The following is a 15,947-nucleotide window of genomic DNA, read 5'->3' as shown; positions in this document are numbered from 1 at the left end:
AGGACAAAAGAATTATGGCAAAAGCATTGCGAAATGTGTCGCCACATTGTTAGACTAAGTACCTTAAAGACGTGCGCCGGCCAGACGCGCCGAATTTAGCGTGGATACTTTGGCATGTGATGACACATGGTGCCCGTTTGAGTGTCTCCATAATTACCCAAGCTCTGACACACATCTGTCAGTGCCTGGCTGCTCACGCTAGCGGCCAGGTCTCCACAGGGCACATGCTGTGGGTTGGCCAGGTTGCGTGGGACTGTGGGAGGCCTGAGACGGAGCCACTGGTTTAGATTGGTATCACCTTAATAGTTCCCAAGGCTCCTGCAGAAAAACTGAAGAGCGCGGAGTATGCTGATCTCTCCGAATCTGTGTCACAATTAGAGGTGGTTGCATGGTGGAATCGGAGACAGACATGCATACACAATGCATCCTTTTGGACCCAAGAACAGTTTGTCATGACAGTGTGCAAGGGCAGTTTAATGATCTTCACCTGGTAGGTTTGCAGTTTGTCATTTGAAAGACTGCAAGGTGAATATGAATAGCAGTGGGAACTATGATAAGCCGTTACCCTTCCTTTAACTCCATTTGTTCGAACAATGTTGTCTTATGAGTTGATTTATAGGCAAAAATTAGTTCTTGGCTGGACAGTGGGGATGAAAAAAACAGCAAGATACTTGTACAGCGATAATACAATCCTACTAGCCATTATAATATAAACCTGCTCATCCATGCAAGTATCCAATCAGCTAATTATGTGTCAGCAATGCAATGCACAGGATCATGCAGGTACAGATTAATTTTCTGTGAATATCACACACATCTTTAGAGTGTACACAGAATGCTGTGAAAAACAAAAAAGCATTGAGTGAGCGACAAGTCTGGGTGGATTCATTTTGTTGATAAGATTAAGAACAATAGAATTTTTTTATAAAAACTCCAATACCCACTCTTTATAAGTGGAAAAGACAACAAGGTACCTGTTCACCAATACAGTTGACATTTGGGAAATTACCACATGATGTTTCAATCTTCTTTCCAGTTTTGTTGACCCATCTGCCCACTGTAAACTGTAATGCTGTTCTTGGCTGACAGGATTGGACCTCAATTTAGATTTCTGGTTTAGCAGGGGCATAGTTCAGTGTCAATTATAAAATGCAGACAAACATTCTACTGAAAAAAATATAATTTAGCATTTCTGAGATCAACCCACAAAATGCAGCAGCTGAGGTCAAACAAACACCATTGAAAGAACATGTTGGAATGTTGTCTAGTAGCACAAAGATGAGACCACAATTGATCTCTTTGGCTGTGTACACTATCTGCATATTTGCGAGGAAAAGCCCCAAAACCCGCTGAATATTATGGTGGTGGATGATTGCTGCTTTGCATTTATTTGGCTGCCGGTTCAGGGACTATTGTGAAAATTGATCGCAATATGAGTTCCACAAAATATCAGGAAGTGTTTGCACAAGAGTTGCCTCTAAATCAAAAATATAATGTAATGGGATCCAAAATTCTTAGACAACTTGCATGTGTAGACTATTAAATGTTTAACATATGATATTATTTTACTGATTTCACTGTGGAAAGGACACTCTTGGCAAAATTTGCCTACATGCATGTTTGGGAGAGGTGAAAAGAACCTGGAAGAATCCATTGTAGAAAATCACTGAGAAAAAAGACAGTAACTCGAGCTCGAGTTGTGAGGCAACATTGCTGACTTCTTTGACATTATATATCATACAGGCAACAATTTCTTTCTGAGATTTTCATGGAAAGTGTCTACATGAAAATGGTATTTCAATGGTTCTAAAATCAGGGTTTTATAACATCAGTCTTTTACAAAGCAAAATTGCACATGATAAAATCTAACACACACCCTTGAGAGGCTTATTGCTTATTTACGGTGTAACTGTGTCACATTCCTGATCGAACTTTCAGTCTAGTGAGTGACGTCTTTTAGAACATTGCACGCTCAAATTCTCATGTCTCCCGGAGCTACTCGAGCCGTTTCTCACAGAGCTCAGACCAATCAAGGCAGACAGTCTCCACACTGCCCAACGCCACTATGAGAACCATGTCAGGCATCCGGCACCAGCGTGTACCTCCTACCCGCTAGAATGACTAGACAGGGATAACACTAATGATGTTAATAAGGCTAAATCTGCCCCCATTATCTGCTCTCTGAGTGATAAGGAGTAAAGACTACAGCAGGGCTGGACTCACAGAGATGGAACAGAGTGGATGATGAATAAACACATAGGACATGACCTTTTTATGTGGCCCATCATCCGGCCCAGTGTCACAAACCCGGCATCTTTGTGTGTACAATTACCGAAGTGTGTAGCTCTTTTAACAACTAGCGCTTCTATTATGAGCGCTTGTGGCGAGACGTGCGTAAACATAAATTGCACCACCTGCTAAATAGGTCTGGATTACCACATAAGAGCAGGCTGTGTCTCTGGGTAATGAACATACACGCATTAGCTTGAGCACAGATCTGACCGACATGCGATTTAAGCCTGACAAGCACATGCATGTCTCATACGCAGTGTTGTCTCCGACATGGACAGGAAAATGCAACATGTTTTGCCTCATTTGCCAAAAATGCAGTCTGTTATCAGCATAAATACCTGTCAGCATGTTGGATTAGACTTGTACACAATCACTCTGGTGGCAAGCCTTCTTTCTTGCTCTCTTTCTCTCTCTTTCCCGCTCTCTCTCTCTCTCTCTCTCTCTCTCTCTCTCTCTCTCTCTCTCTCTCTCTTTTTCACTCCCTCTTTTTTAAAGCATGAAGTTGTGAGGTAGGTGATTTAAGCTTATGCATGCAGAATAGATGCCAACCACATCTGTACAGTGAAGTAAAGCATTCGAGTAAATGTACAACGTTATTGTACTTAAGTAATTTTTTGCCTACTTTCTAGTTTTACCGAGTATCAAACATATAACAACTTTTACTCTCAACTCAACTACATTTATGATTCAATATATGAACTTTTTAGTCCACTATATTTTAATTGCTATTACAATAATTTAAAAGCATTACAATTACATTTTGCACCTCTGTTGAAGATGTTATTAACACTCCAGTACCTGCATCTACTGCCTGCGAGTGACTTTTTAGCACTGCTGGCCTCATTTTCATGAAAAAACAAAGTGTGAATAAATTTTTCGTAAAAAACTTTTGAGAACCAGCTTTTGTTGAAGACGGATCAAAATAATGACCCTCTCTGAGACCTGCATCAAATCACAGTCATCTCTGAAGATTTGGTTTTACTTTATGTAAAAGAATTGACTTACTTATTTGTCCATTGAATACTAATGTTTCTTCAACTTCAACATGATACTCTAATTCTATTTGTTTATTGAAGACCACTTTTTGAAAGATTGAATTTATATTTTAGGAAATAAAACACTATAAATCAATTTCGTTTTGGCTTTTTCTAACATGTGTCTTGGTTTTGAGAAGAAGTGCATCTTTGAGCTACGTTCAATATAAGTGAAATACTCAAGTGCTGTTTAAATCAGATAATCTTTTATATATGACTTTTACTAAAGTCATATTGGAATTGGTGACTTTTAATGGAGTAAGGTCTGCAGTGAGGTATCAATACTTTTACTCAAGTATTATTTTCAGGTAGTCTTTATATGTCTGTGGCTTTAATCCTTAAAATGAACAAGAACCAAAGTCAAAGGCCAAAGAGCTGAAAGCTCTACTGTTGTTGCTTAGTGGAGAGCACTATCCAGTTGTTTACTGGATTTTTGACAATATGAAATGTATTAAAGTTTCATTTGCATGTTATGTGCTAAGCTTTGCAAATCAACAAAGCAAGGAAACTACGTACATCACCCAGATGAGGATGGGTTCCCTTTCAAATCTGGTTCCTCTCAAGGTATCTACCTCATACCATCTCAAAAAGGTTTCCTTTCCCACTGTCACCACTGGCTCACTCAATAAGAATACATTTATTTGGACAGATTTATACATTTAAAACTGAAAATGTATATTCAAAATCTATTTACTTCTGTAAAGCTGCTTTGGGACAATGTCCATTGTTGAAATATTTGCTATATAAATAAAATTGAATTGATTTGGACTGAAAAAGCTCTAACAAACTCTGCTTCTTGCTTTCAGGCTTTTTCTCATTGCAATGTTTCTATACACATTCAATGCGAGCTGACAGAATGACAGGACTTCGTGATCTGAAGAATCATTCAAGCCAATTTTAGCAAAATCTTGTTAAAGGCTGGTGCTTGGTCGCTTGCTGCTGTCATTGAAATTGCAGCTCCTTGTTGAACAAGTGCATAGAAAGCAATGTTTGTCGTTTGCTAGCACAGGTGAATGAAGGTTTAGCATTTAAAGAAGTGTGACATGAAATTGACAGGAATTAATTTTTTTTATTCCCTTCATTATGGGCAAAAAAAACAAAAAACACCAGCCATTCTTTGGAGGCAGAAAGCCAGAAAGGAGTAACACAGGAGTGAGAGCGAGACAGGAGCCGCACAGGGAAAAACGCTGAAATGTGGCCTCGTCTGGTTCATAAAGTTCAGCGTCAACAATCCAAATGTATTCCTCTTCTCCCGTCTGTGGCGGTATGCGGTGCGGTTTGACACGGCTTTGTGCAGCTCTCATACACAAACACATGCCTGGCCACCCGGCCATCAGTCACTCCGCTCCTTGTTAGCCGTGTTAATAAATGGCTGAGCTGGCAACACCTCGCTTCATTACAGGCTGACTATAGCACAGTGGCACGCGGTTTTTCGGCCTGAGCGAAAGCATGACGACGGGGCTGCCACGGGGCTCTCTTTCCATCTGTCAGCCCTTCGCAGACCCTGTCACGGAGGACAGCGTTACATTCTTATATAATTGCAAAAGCAAGCAAGTGTGAGGGCCACGTGCTGCCTGAGCCGCCTCAAGCTCCGAGCCACTTTGCACAAGATGAAACACTGTTTGTGAATATGAAAGACAGAAATCTCTGACTGATCAGGCAGGCAAAATATGCTCGGCCACACAGCTGCGATATGTGCGACCTTTTAACTTGGTGAACTTTGCGCCTCGTGTTAGCATTTTCCCCTACTATACATGATAACACTTATGTAAATGTAAATAGAGCTTCATTCACAGCATTAAATGCAACTATACGTAAATAAAAACAAACAACCTGCCATTTACTGATAAACTGTTATCACACGCATATAAGAGGAATAAAACACTTCAGGATGTTTGTGGACACAAAGTTGTGGACAAAGTGTTCATTAATATCAGTGCTCATCTGTGCTAGGTAAATCACTCAGAGTCATATTTTGTTGTTTAATGGACTACAAGAATAGCTTTGGTGTATATAGAAACTGAAAATAAATCTCCATGACCCGGTCAGTGAGTCCAGACTTATATCCTTCGCTTCACACACACGTTTATAAACCTCTTCATGGTTTATTATCTCCAAATGGCATGACATTAATTTGGCATAAATTTCACATAGAAATGTCATAAACACAGCTAGTGTTAAATTTCACCACATTGCTTTAACGTATTAAATAAGATTTTCATTATTTTACATTTAATCTGCTTAATTGATTTTATATTATTATTATTATTGTATTATTGTTAATATTAAACTAGCTGAACAATATGCTTTAAGCTGCAAATCTGAATAATAAGGTATCAGACTTTATGATGACAACAGATACTTGGCCAGACAGATAACACCATTTTGAAGACAATCCAATATTTGTAGCTGTAATTCTCGGGGCACGAGACAGGTTTACAGTTCCATGCTGGCAGGAGAAATTCCACCAATAAACTTTCCAGACTGGAGGAGTGAAAGCGTCTCCCCTGTCTTCAGTGAGTGTGAGCGGCCTTGTTGCGATATTCATCAGTGGGGATAACCTCTGACCCCAGGAATCATATGACACCGTGCGCTACAGATCCTGTTGTAGCCAGCCAGTCTGACTGTGGCAGCATCCCTCTCTCTCTTTCTGTCTGTCTTTCTCTCTCCCTCCCTCCCTACCTCCCTTTCCCCATATTTCTCAGTCCCATATATCTCCAGCTTGTTCCATTTTGTCCTTGCTGTGTGCAGATTGTTTTATCTATCTATCTATCTATCTATCTATCTATCTATCTATCTATCTATCTATCTATCTATCTATCTATCTATCTATCTATCTATCTATCTATCTATCTATCTATCTATCTATCTTTACATTTACTCTTTTAATGTGTCTTGAGTATTAGGGCTTTCTGAATGAATGATTAAAATGTGCATTATTTTTATTATTAATAATTTTTATTATTATTATTTTATATATATCAACATTACACGAATGCAAATGCCTCTGCTGCTAATGCAAAACTGCTCTCAATAGTTGACACGTGTACTGCAATAATGCTAGTGTTGGCACTTAAAAAAATGTTAGTGTGATCTGAAAAAAAAAAAAAAAAACTCCACGGAAAATCACAAGTCTCTTACTCAGATAAATGTGTTTATGTGCAAATCGATGTCAATCAGTATTGATACTCAACAGTGACTTTTTGTGTTTACTAAAATCTCTTGCTCTTTCTATCCAGCGGGAGAAATAACCCCTTAATCTCTCTTTCCCTCTAATAGAATTTACACCAGTCGCTGACTCTCAAAGTTCTCATCCTTCCTCAGTAGGTGAGTCTAGACGGTGCTTTTCCACACTGTGTGACACATAGAACAGGCTGCAGAAAGCTCTATCTACGTGTCTTTCGACTCTGGGGCCGGTCCACACAGGCATCCCTCAAAGAACCCTCACCCTAACAGATTTGATAACCAGAGAGGCACCGGCTGAGCTACATGTTTCTGAGATATTTGCTATGTGTAAGCCACAAGGTAATTATGCTAATAGCCTTTAAGGCATGTCTGCGCCACACACAGTCATAAATGCTGGTTTGCATGTGATCCGTGTGTGTGTATGTGTGTGTGTGTGTGTGTATTGTTCATTTTAAAGCATGATCCATGCCCTAAAGTGTGCATAATTATAACCAGTAATTATCTCTGCAATGGGATTTGGAAATGCATTTCCCAAAATCTAACTGTTATTACCATCAGATTTCATGCTGGCCCATTAGTGAGCATGATCATTGAAATGCATCGTAAATTATTTTGGACATCACATTCCGAACCTTGAAATGACACCAAGTCTGTGATTAATAGAAAATGAAATGAAAAAGTTCTCTCTCTCTCTCTCTCTCTCTCTCTCTCTCTCTCTCTCTCTGTCTTTCTCAAGGCTACAAATAATCATCACATACAAACGTCTTACAAACTATAATATAAAGTTTTGTTTTGTCTGACAAAAGATTCATATGCGCTTTTTGATTATCTCATTCCACATTTAGTCAACAGTCACTGTCATAATAACCATATCTTCATGGAGCTGGTTTTGGGAAACTTTCATGCTTTTGCATCCAAAGATGTCCTATACCGTTGTGCCTCCAACTTTGTTGTAAAAGTTTGGGAAAAAACATTTACATTTACATTTAGTAGACACTCTTGTCCAGAGTGACGTACAAAAGTGCTCTGAGTCTTTAGCAATGAACAAATCTACACTGGTACGCCAGATTACACCGCATATGACTGGAAAAATCAGGTGTCCCAATACTTTTGTCTGTATTATGTAATTTAACATTGGATCTGATCTTATCGTATAAATGATATAACTTTATAAAAGTTGAACTTTATGCTATAGTTGGAGTAAAATAACAAAAAAAGTCTATAAACAATAACAGGTTTGGATGAACGTTGCGCAACAGCAATCGCCGAATCAGCGTGCATAACGCAAGCCGATGAATGATGCTCGTTTTTTTCTCGTCAGCCATCCAAAACCCTGTAACTATTAACAGCCAAAGTGGCCAAGCCTCCTGCCACTCTTCCCTTTCCCCATCACACTCAACCCACTGACAGATCAGGGGTTATGAAGCATTCTTTATAAATTAGTCATATTGGAAGCGGAGCGGATAGAGTGTGTGCGTGAGAGCAGTCGGCGCTAATAGGAGTGAGGCGAGAGAGCGTGAGGGGACATGTCGGCCTGCCGTGCCCTGCTGTGGATGGGAGGCGCTGCGCTAATTAACGCCTGCTGGGGTTAACGCTATGCTCTGTGCACAAACCCACCCCACCCCCCCAAACCTCACCAAAATATGCTTTCCCACAGAGTGACATGAAGTGTGAAGTCGTGCAACCTGGGCATTGATATTTACCGTCTGGTCCTTCCACAGTTCTCTGGGATTCTTAATTCTGGAAATTATTTCTACTATTAAATTTGAGGGGATAAGTAGTTGCTAAGAAACTACGTTAATTAAAAACGAATCCATAATGTGGGTAGTGTTGATGCTACAGAGCTCCTAGGTTCCTGTATTTGAACGCGAGCATGGGTTTCTCTAGCGTTTTTCATATTCCGTGTGCTTCCTTCAGGGTTTTTTGATTTCATCTCCCACTCCTGGTGTCCCGTTCAGGATGTGTCCCTACCTCTGATCCCCCTGGAAGAAATCCTGGGCTGTAATATGCCCAAATTTACACGGAATTGCTGTTCAAACTCCAGAAATTAGACATCTCAGTAGGATAGCTGAACTGTAGAGCTCCCGCACACTTGTTTCCCTGCCATCGGGACACGTGTGAGGCAGTGGCGTGAGGACAGCCCAGGCTTTTTTCGGTGAGCCGGTTTGTTTTTGCGGGCTTTACAGTTTGTTTTCAAGTGATGACATAGCACTGGAGTTGCGTCGCTGTTTCCAGCAGCATAGCTGGTAGGCCACTTATAGCCCGCTAGCATGAATGCTGCTTTGTCAGGATTTTTCCAAGCACTGAAGCAATTGGCCCATTCTGTGAGGTCTCTAATGCTGAGCTAATACACGCAGTCTAGCATGCAAAATAAGTAGAGGTGATGACATTATAAAAATAAAGAAAAAAATGGATGCATTTGATGCTACGAGGCAACATTTTTACTGCGTGCATAATATCGGGTTTAGTTACGACTGGTCTGAAACGGCATAGGTAGAATAAATAGCCGCACTGCAAATAATAACACAGCTCAATATCAGGGGTATCGTTATGAGTTGTAAATTTCATTCTTCTCATTAGCATGAAATACAAGCTATTTCTTTTGCTTTTAGTAGTTCCTGTTGTGAAGAAGACCAATGAGTACCAGTGTATAAGTTATATGGACGGATATACAGGGTTGAATCCACTTTTTTGCTTATATACTCCGTATACTATTGTTTTATATAATAAAATACTGTTTAATTCCTCTATACTGTTTTTAATTGCACTTTTATTAATGCAAACCATTTGTAAAAACTATTTCACTTCAGGTCTTACTGTGTATAGTTATATGAATGGCGACGAATCAATTTTGAGCAACCAATGCTATTCGTAAGGAACAACTATTAGCTCTGTTTATGGTGCTAGCCATTGTGTTGTCAACAATAAATTCCTCATGCCGAGTGCTAGTTTTCTTTAATTATATTAAGGAAAGTGGGCAACCCGTGTCAGGATCAGGTCATTCAAACTGATTTTCATAATGCCATGAATAGTCTATATGAGTAAATAAAGGTCAAGTACTCAGTACTCGCCGAACTGAACTGCTCTCACATGCTGAAATACTCTTTCAATTGTGGAAGCAATTCGTAACACTTTTTGCACTTTTTTTTTCTCCCTAAATTGGCCACCTTGATGTGCTCTAGGAAAGATACTGCTAGGAGTGAAGGAGGATAGTGGAGCAGATCTTCTTGATATTTTCACAGAACAGATTGCAGGTCGCTTTGTTTAGAGTCATTAATCGTGAAATACATCCAGATTATTGTTTGTTTGCAGTATCACAAGATATTGGAAGTTCATGTGATACTAAAGTAAATGAGCATATTATGAAAATGATATCAATATTCAGTATTGGTATCAAAGAATTCCAAACATAAACACCAAGTCTGAACAAGTTTAAGAACCTTCCAAAGCACAGACCTGGGCAGCTTCCCAAATGAGATTATTATTTTTTTTAAACTGACACCCATTTGACAGGTTTTTTATTTTAGATTCTAACTAGGAAGGATTTTATGTCCTTCAGAAAGCCATGGACAAGGATAGAGACGAAGTGGAGGTCATTGAGGAAGCTGATTAGCTTCTCAGCCACAAATAAGGCGCCCTAAGGGGTTGTAACCAGGGAAAAGGAAAGGCAGGGGAACGCGAATGGTAAAGACAACGCCTCACTAATAAGCCCTCCACCATTAATGTGGCCTGACAGCAAGGGAATCTGACGAGGGAGGCTGGCTCCGGTATGCTCAGTCAAGCGGAAAGCTCGAAAATGGCAAGGCTAACGCAGGTCAAGTGATTTGGCGCCTCGCGTGTATTAAAGCTATTTACAAGGGGCCGGAGGATTTACTGCTCTTTGACGCTGGCCTGCTCATTTATACGATCTGGCGCTAGGTGGTCATGTTGTCTGACCCTCTCAATCATTATTTCGGGCCAATAAAAAATGTTTCCTTTCATATATGTTTAGGTTGTGGGTGATGGGGGTGACAAAGTGTGAAGAACGATTTAGTGCAGCTTTAGGGAGTTCCATATGGATCGAGTTTTATACGTTTAGAAAAATTGGCTTCATTTTGAATTCATACATACATATAGGTATGTATTTATAATTACATTTCTCCTTTTAATAAAAACAAATACAGAAATGTTTTTCTTCCGAGTTTTATTCTGTAAGATTTTACATGTATGTTTAATTTTCACGATGATAACGAATCAAGCCCAAATGTTTGGTCATGCTGCCCCCTAATGGATAAAGTTGGCAGAACATGGCAATCCGAAATCTCTTATAAAGTTTACTATTCTGTATATTCTATTCAGTTCTGGCTGGAGATTATGTTCTTTAAACCATCTAAATGATGAAATGTTTAAATTCCAATTTATTTTCAAATAATTTTAAATCACACACAACCATACACAGTAAGAAGTACAGCGAAATGCTATTTCACCGACAGCCAAACATTGCTGTTTTTTTTGTTTGTTTGTTTGTTTTTTTAATAAATAAAAATTTACATGTATACAAGTAGAAACATATAATCTAAACTAACTAACAGAGCAACCATAACTCATATAATTAAGTAATATATGGTAGAATCTAGCAAACAGAAAAAAAGATTTAAAAAAAATAATAATAATAAGAAGAAGAGGATGAGTGTAGAGGAGGAAGTAGAAAAAGAGGGTAGAAAACTGTAGGGTGTCAATGCACTTGCAGGTGTTGGCCTCATACTAAATATATTAATTTACAAAGACAAGCTATTATTATATTACCAACACAATTATTACTTGATCCTATGGCAACAGAGTTCAGAAAACTTTGATAGAAAAAAATAACTTCTATCAGTTATATAAGGAACATCTGGGTAAGCTGCTGTAGGAAATCAATCAGCGTTAAAGCGCACAGGCAACGTTACTGTTACCTACAAGATGTTCATTATTTCACCTATAACAGCACATCTTATGTTTTTTCTTTATCTTATTCTACAGCAATAAGCCAGCAATTACATTTTTGAAATTGATTCAACGATAAATTAATTAATGATTATTATTAATGAGTACTTACATTAAAAGTTGCATGGACTTTTAAGTAGTTCCTTCTGCATGGACTTTCAGGACTTCCAAGTTCTCAACCCTGAAGAGTGACTTACAGAGTGTTGACACTGGAGACTCCTTCCAAAAATGCCCAATAAAATAAAATACCTTCACTATTAATCCATAATCTTCTGTAAATCCCTGTGAAAGAGCTGAAAAACTAGAACTACAGTTCGACCAATCAGATTAGAGGATTTAGCCTCTCTAGGTTAATACGTCTACAAAACTGGAGACTGTGGCCACTTTGCCTAGAAGCAGAAATTAAAACCTAAAATGTTTTATATCCTTAGCGTGCACTGAGTGTAACTATGGTTGGCCATGCGTTCCACATCTAGGGTTTCAGTGGTGTCCTACCTGAATCAATCCACCTCTTAATACCATCATTATGACACTACAGCTATAGAAACCATCAATATTATGCAGAAACAGTATAACAGTGTGCTGCATCACAGACACGTATCTCATGCAGCGAGAATAAATGCCATTTATAAAGCAAAAAACGCAATGAACACAATTCACTGCAGCCACAGCTGTGCCACATACATCAGCTCTAGCAGAAGCATCAATGTTAACCTAATAAAAAGACAAAAACACAGACCACCTGGGTTTTCCATGCATTACGTACATGATTGAATTACGGTTTTCCTGGGGATTTGAAATGACAGCAAATTGAGAGTTTTTGTGCATATAAGAATACACAAAAGTATAAATGGTTCTGTTTTGGGTGACCTTTCCACATGATGTCCAGCTTTTCCCGAAAAGTCTGTCTTGAAAACACACTTGTAAGTGTATCTGTGTTCAAATCAATCTCTTCTCCATTGGAGACTTATTCCGGGTGAATACTGAGGTAACATTTCTACCATTCCATACTTAAACACTATGCAATTGGGGACTGGAGCTATCAGTTCACTTCACCAGTGAACAAGACAATTAGCTCAATCTTACGTTTAAGCTCTGTAAGTTATTTTGAGAGTAGACAGTCGACTGGAATGTTATCTCTCATTGAATGACCTGCCCAGTCACTGTTCCTAAATCCTATTGAACGGCTCTGGAATGAACTGAATCACAGAAATCTCCAACTAAGGAAGAACACCTTCGGCAAGTTTTCCAAGAGGCAAAGTATTTCAGCTGAATGTTTGGAGAAACGAATTCTGCCAAGAGTGTGTAAATCTGTTATTCATGGTAAGGGAAAATAAAGTGGGACATCTTGTACATTTATATATATTTGGTCAAAGTAAATCTTCATACTGGTATATTTCCTGGTTTGTTCCATATAAAAAGAAAAGGAACATGCACATGCCCCCAAAAAGTCAAGGGGTTTCCAAACTTTTGACAGGCACTTTATCTAAAATTGTAAACCTGTAAGAGATGAATGAGTTGTAGTGTCTTTGAGAGTGTTTTATTATTCCATTATCATTATTATTATTATTTTCTTTAAGGGTGATGTGGCGCTTCATTGCCAGCAGATGGTGCAATCTACCTACATTTCAAAAACTACCAGAACTTGAGTTGGCTGGATCACACATCAATATTTTATCTATTTATTGAAAGACTTGGATGACTTGAATAGTAACGCATAATGGAAATTGGACATTAAATATTTTACATTGATGATTACATTGAAAACATACATTCGGTACATGGTGCTGGTGCAGTATATACTGTAGTGCTGAAGCGTATGGTACCGTCATTGTGGAGTTCAAGTATTCTCTATGCTCCTATAGGGTGTTTGGAAGTTCTCCAGTTTCCTCCCACCTCCTAAAAGCAGGACAGTCAGTATGTGAATGGTGCCCTGCGATGGACTGATGTGTATTTCACCTCATATTTTCCTAGGATGTTCATCAGCTAACTCTAAAAAAGTGAACATGTTTTTTCTGTTGGCCATAAACTGATGAATTTTATACAACAATAAGGAAAATCGAGATGAAGTGACACCATGTGTTGTGTTTTTAATGTGGAATCATGTTGTGTCACTCCAGAACAGCTGTTTCCTTCACAATATGACAGTGCTGCCCCAAAACACAACACAGTGCCACTTCTACTTGTCATTGCCTTTACATTTCTGACAGATTTAGAAAATCTCAGTAAATTGTGTACGGCTGGTGTAAAAACGTGACGGTAGGATTGTTTTTAAAGACTGTAAAAGCCATTTTGGTTCCATTTAAGTGTTCCTTCACAAAATGGATACATTTCCAAGAACAGCGTATGAGTCCTCTTATACTAAAGCAATTTTCCAGTGATACCAATTTATTCATGACAGAATGGCACTTAAGTACTTTTAATTTTAATCCTGATGATTTTCCCATTTCAAAGCTTTGCCTCTGAAACTAAAGACTCTTTTCAAAAATCGCAAATAAATGTCTCCTTAGAGAAAGCTTTACCATATCAATCTCTACATCATTTTTTAAAACTGGTTTATCTGCCATACAAGTTGCTGTACAGAATATGACACACACTCACCAGTCACTATAATAGAAATGCTTGTAGCACATCTTATTCAGACAGTCAGCCATGTTGCAGCAGCACAGTGGATGAAATCATGCAGCCAGGAACAGGAATCTGAGACTACAGAAGGCACAGGCTCAATCAAAACGAACAACTGAAGATAAGAAAACATCTGTGCCCGTTGTAGACATAAACAGTCTACAGATCCATGAAGTTCCTGTGAAGGGGTTAAACGAATGCAATTAAAGATAAACAGTTTGCTACATAGGACTACAATCACCATGAATAGTTTTACACTCGAGTCTCCTTCAGTAAACAGTTGATAACCGCAACAATGATGGAACTTTTCATCAGGTTTCATTTTGAGTCTGGTTCCTCCCATTGGTTTCTTCGCATCTCAGGGGGTTTTTCATTGCTACTGTCACTAGTTCATGTGGGATAAACTTATCGATAAACCTGATTTATACATTTAAAATTTGTATTTGTAATCTAATTTACCTCTGTAACGCTGATTTGGGACCATTTCCACTCTTGAAAGTGACAAATAAAACTTAATTTGATTGTAGCATCGGGTGCCTGTTCTGTGTATTCTGACATGCGAGTGGTTATTTGAGTTACAGTTGCCATCCTGTCCTTGTTGACCTTTCCCATCAACAAAATTCCTCACATGTTTTGTTTTTTGCACTATTCTGAATAAATTCTAGAGACTTCTGTGTTAAGAAATACTCCAATCAGCTTGTCTGGCACCATTTAATGCAGTCAGAGATGGCAAAAGTACACACATCCTTCAATCAAGTAGAATCATAGATACTCATGTTTTTAAAAGTTGAAGTACTAAATAAACTTTTTTTACTCAAATTAAAGTAAAGAAGTTTGGGCTAAAAATTAGCAATTACTACGACCTGTTTTTGTGTCATGCTAGTAACTAGACCTCATGTCATATTAATATATTAATCCAAAAGAATTTGACATTTTGTTACCTAATGAATGTATCCAGGCTGAACAGCCACCATATAGAACACAACAAGAGCAAAGAAGATGATGATGATGATCAGGAGATAATGAATGTGTTTGTTCTCAGTCATGTTTACATCACTGACTCCCTCAACCACCTCAACCCCATACTTCTTGTTGCCTTCTGTCTTTGTAGGCTTCGTAGCTTCTTAGGCTAGCCTACATCTGTAGTGCGTGATGGCCGGGAAATAATACACCAGTGGTACGTTGTAAAAAAAATCCGTGCAATGACAAGAAATAGGTTGATGGACTGAAAATGCGCAATGAGAAGAACAAAAATATTGGTCATATCACCAAATAGATTCAAATGAAAGTATGAAGTCTGGTTTAAAAATGTAAGAAGTAGAAAGTACAGATATTTACTTCCCACCTCTGGATGTAGTGAACAACAACTGCTCTTGAAGCTCTTGTATTTGTATGTTTTCATGCTTGACTGTTTTAAGAATTGCTTGATTGGAGAAACAGTTTAATATAAGCCTTGGGAGAAACAGATTAATATAAGATTTGCATGCCGAATTACTGTCTCCTGAAATAACAAATTAATCAATGCCTTCTGTGCTATACTGTAATCTTCATCATGGTAAATCTATTATATACTGTTAATGATTTGTTAGTTACTCTTTTTTTTTTTTAAATGATCAACTTTGCCTTTCTCCGTGGAACAAATGAAATTCCGTACCATCGGAATAAAGCTAGTTTGTTTCCTGTTTTTATTTCTTTACCTTTTTTTTCCCCGAGACGATCTGCTCTTCCATTGTGGAGGTGTTGGCTTATTCTGTTACTGTCTAAACATGCGAACAGCCAATATGCTGTTTAATAAAGCAGATTTCGTGTAGGTGGCACATGTTTGCTGTACCTGCTGTCTTAGTT

Source organism: Silurus meridionalis, chromosome 16 (assembly GCF_014805685.1).
Source record: "Silurus meridionalis isolate SWU-2019-XX chromosome 16, ASM1480568v1, whole genome shotgun sequence".
Classification (NCBI taxonomy): Eukaryota; Metazoa; Chordata; class Actinopteri; order Siluriformes; family Siluridae; genus Silurus; species Silurus meridionalis.
The sequence above is the reverse complement of the archived record's forward strand: the minus strand, read 5'-3'. Positions refer to the sequence as shown.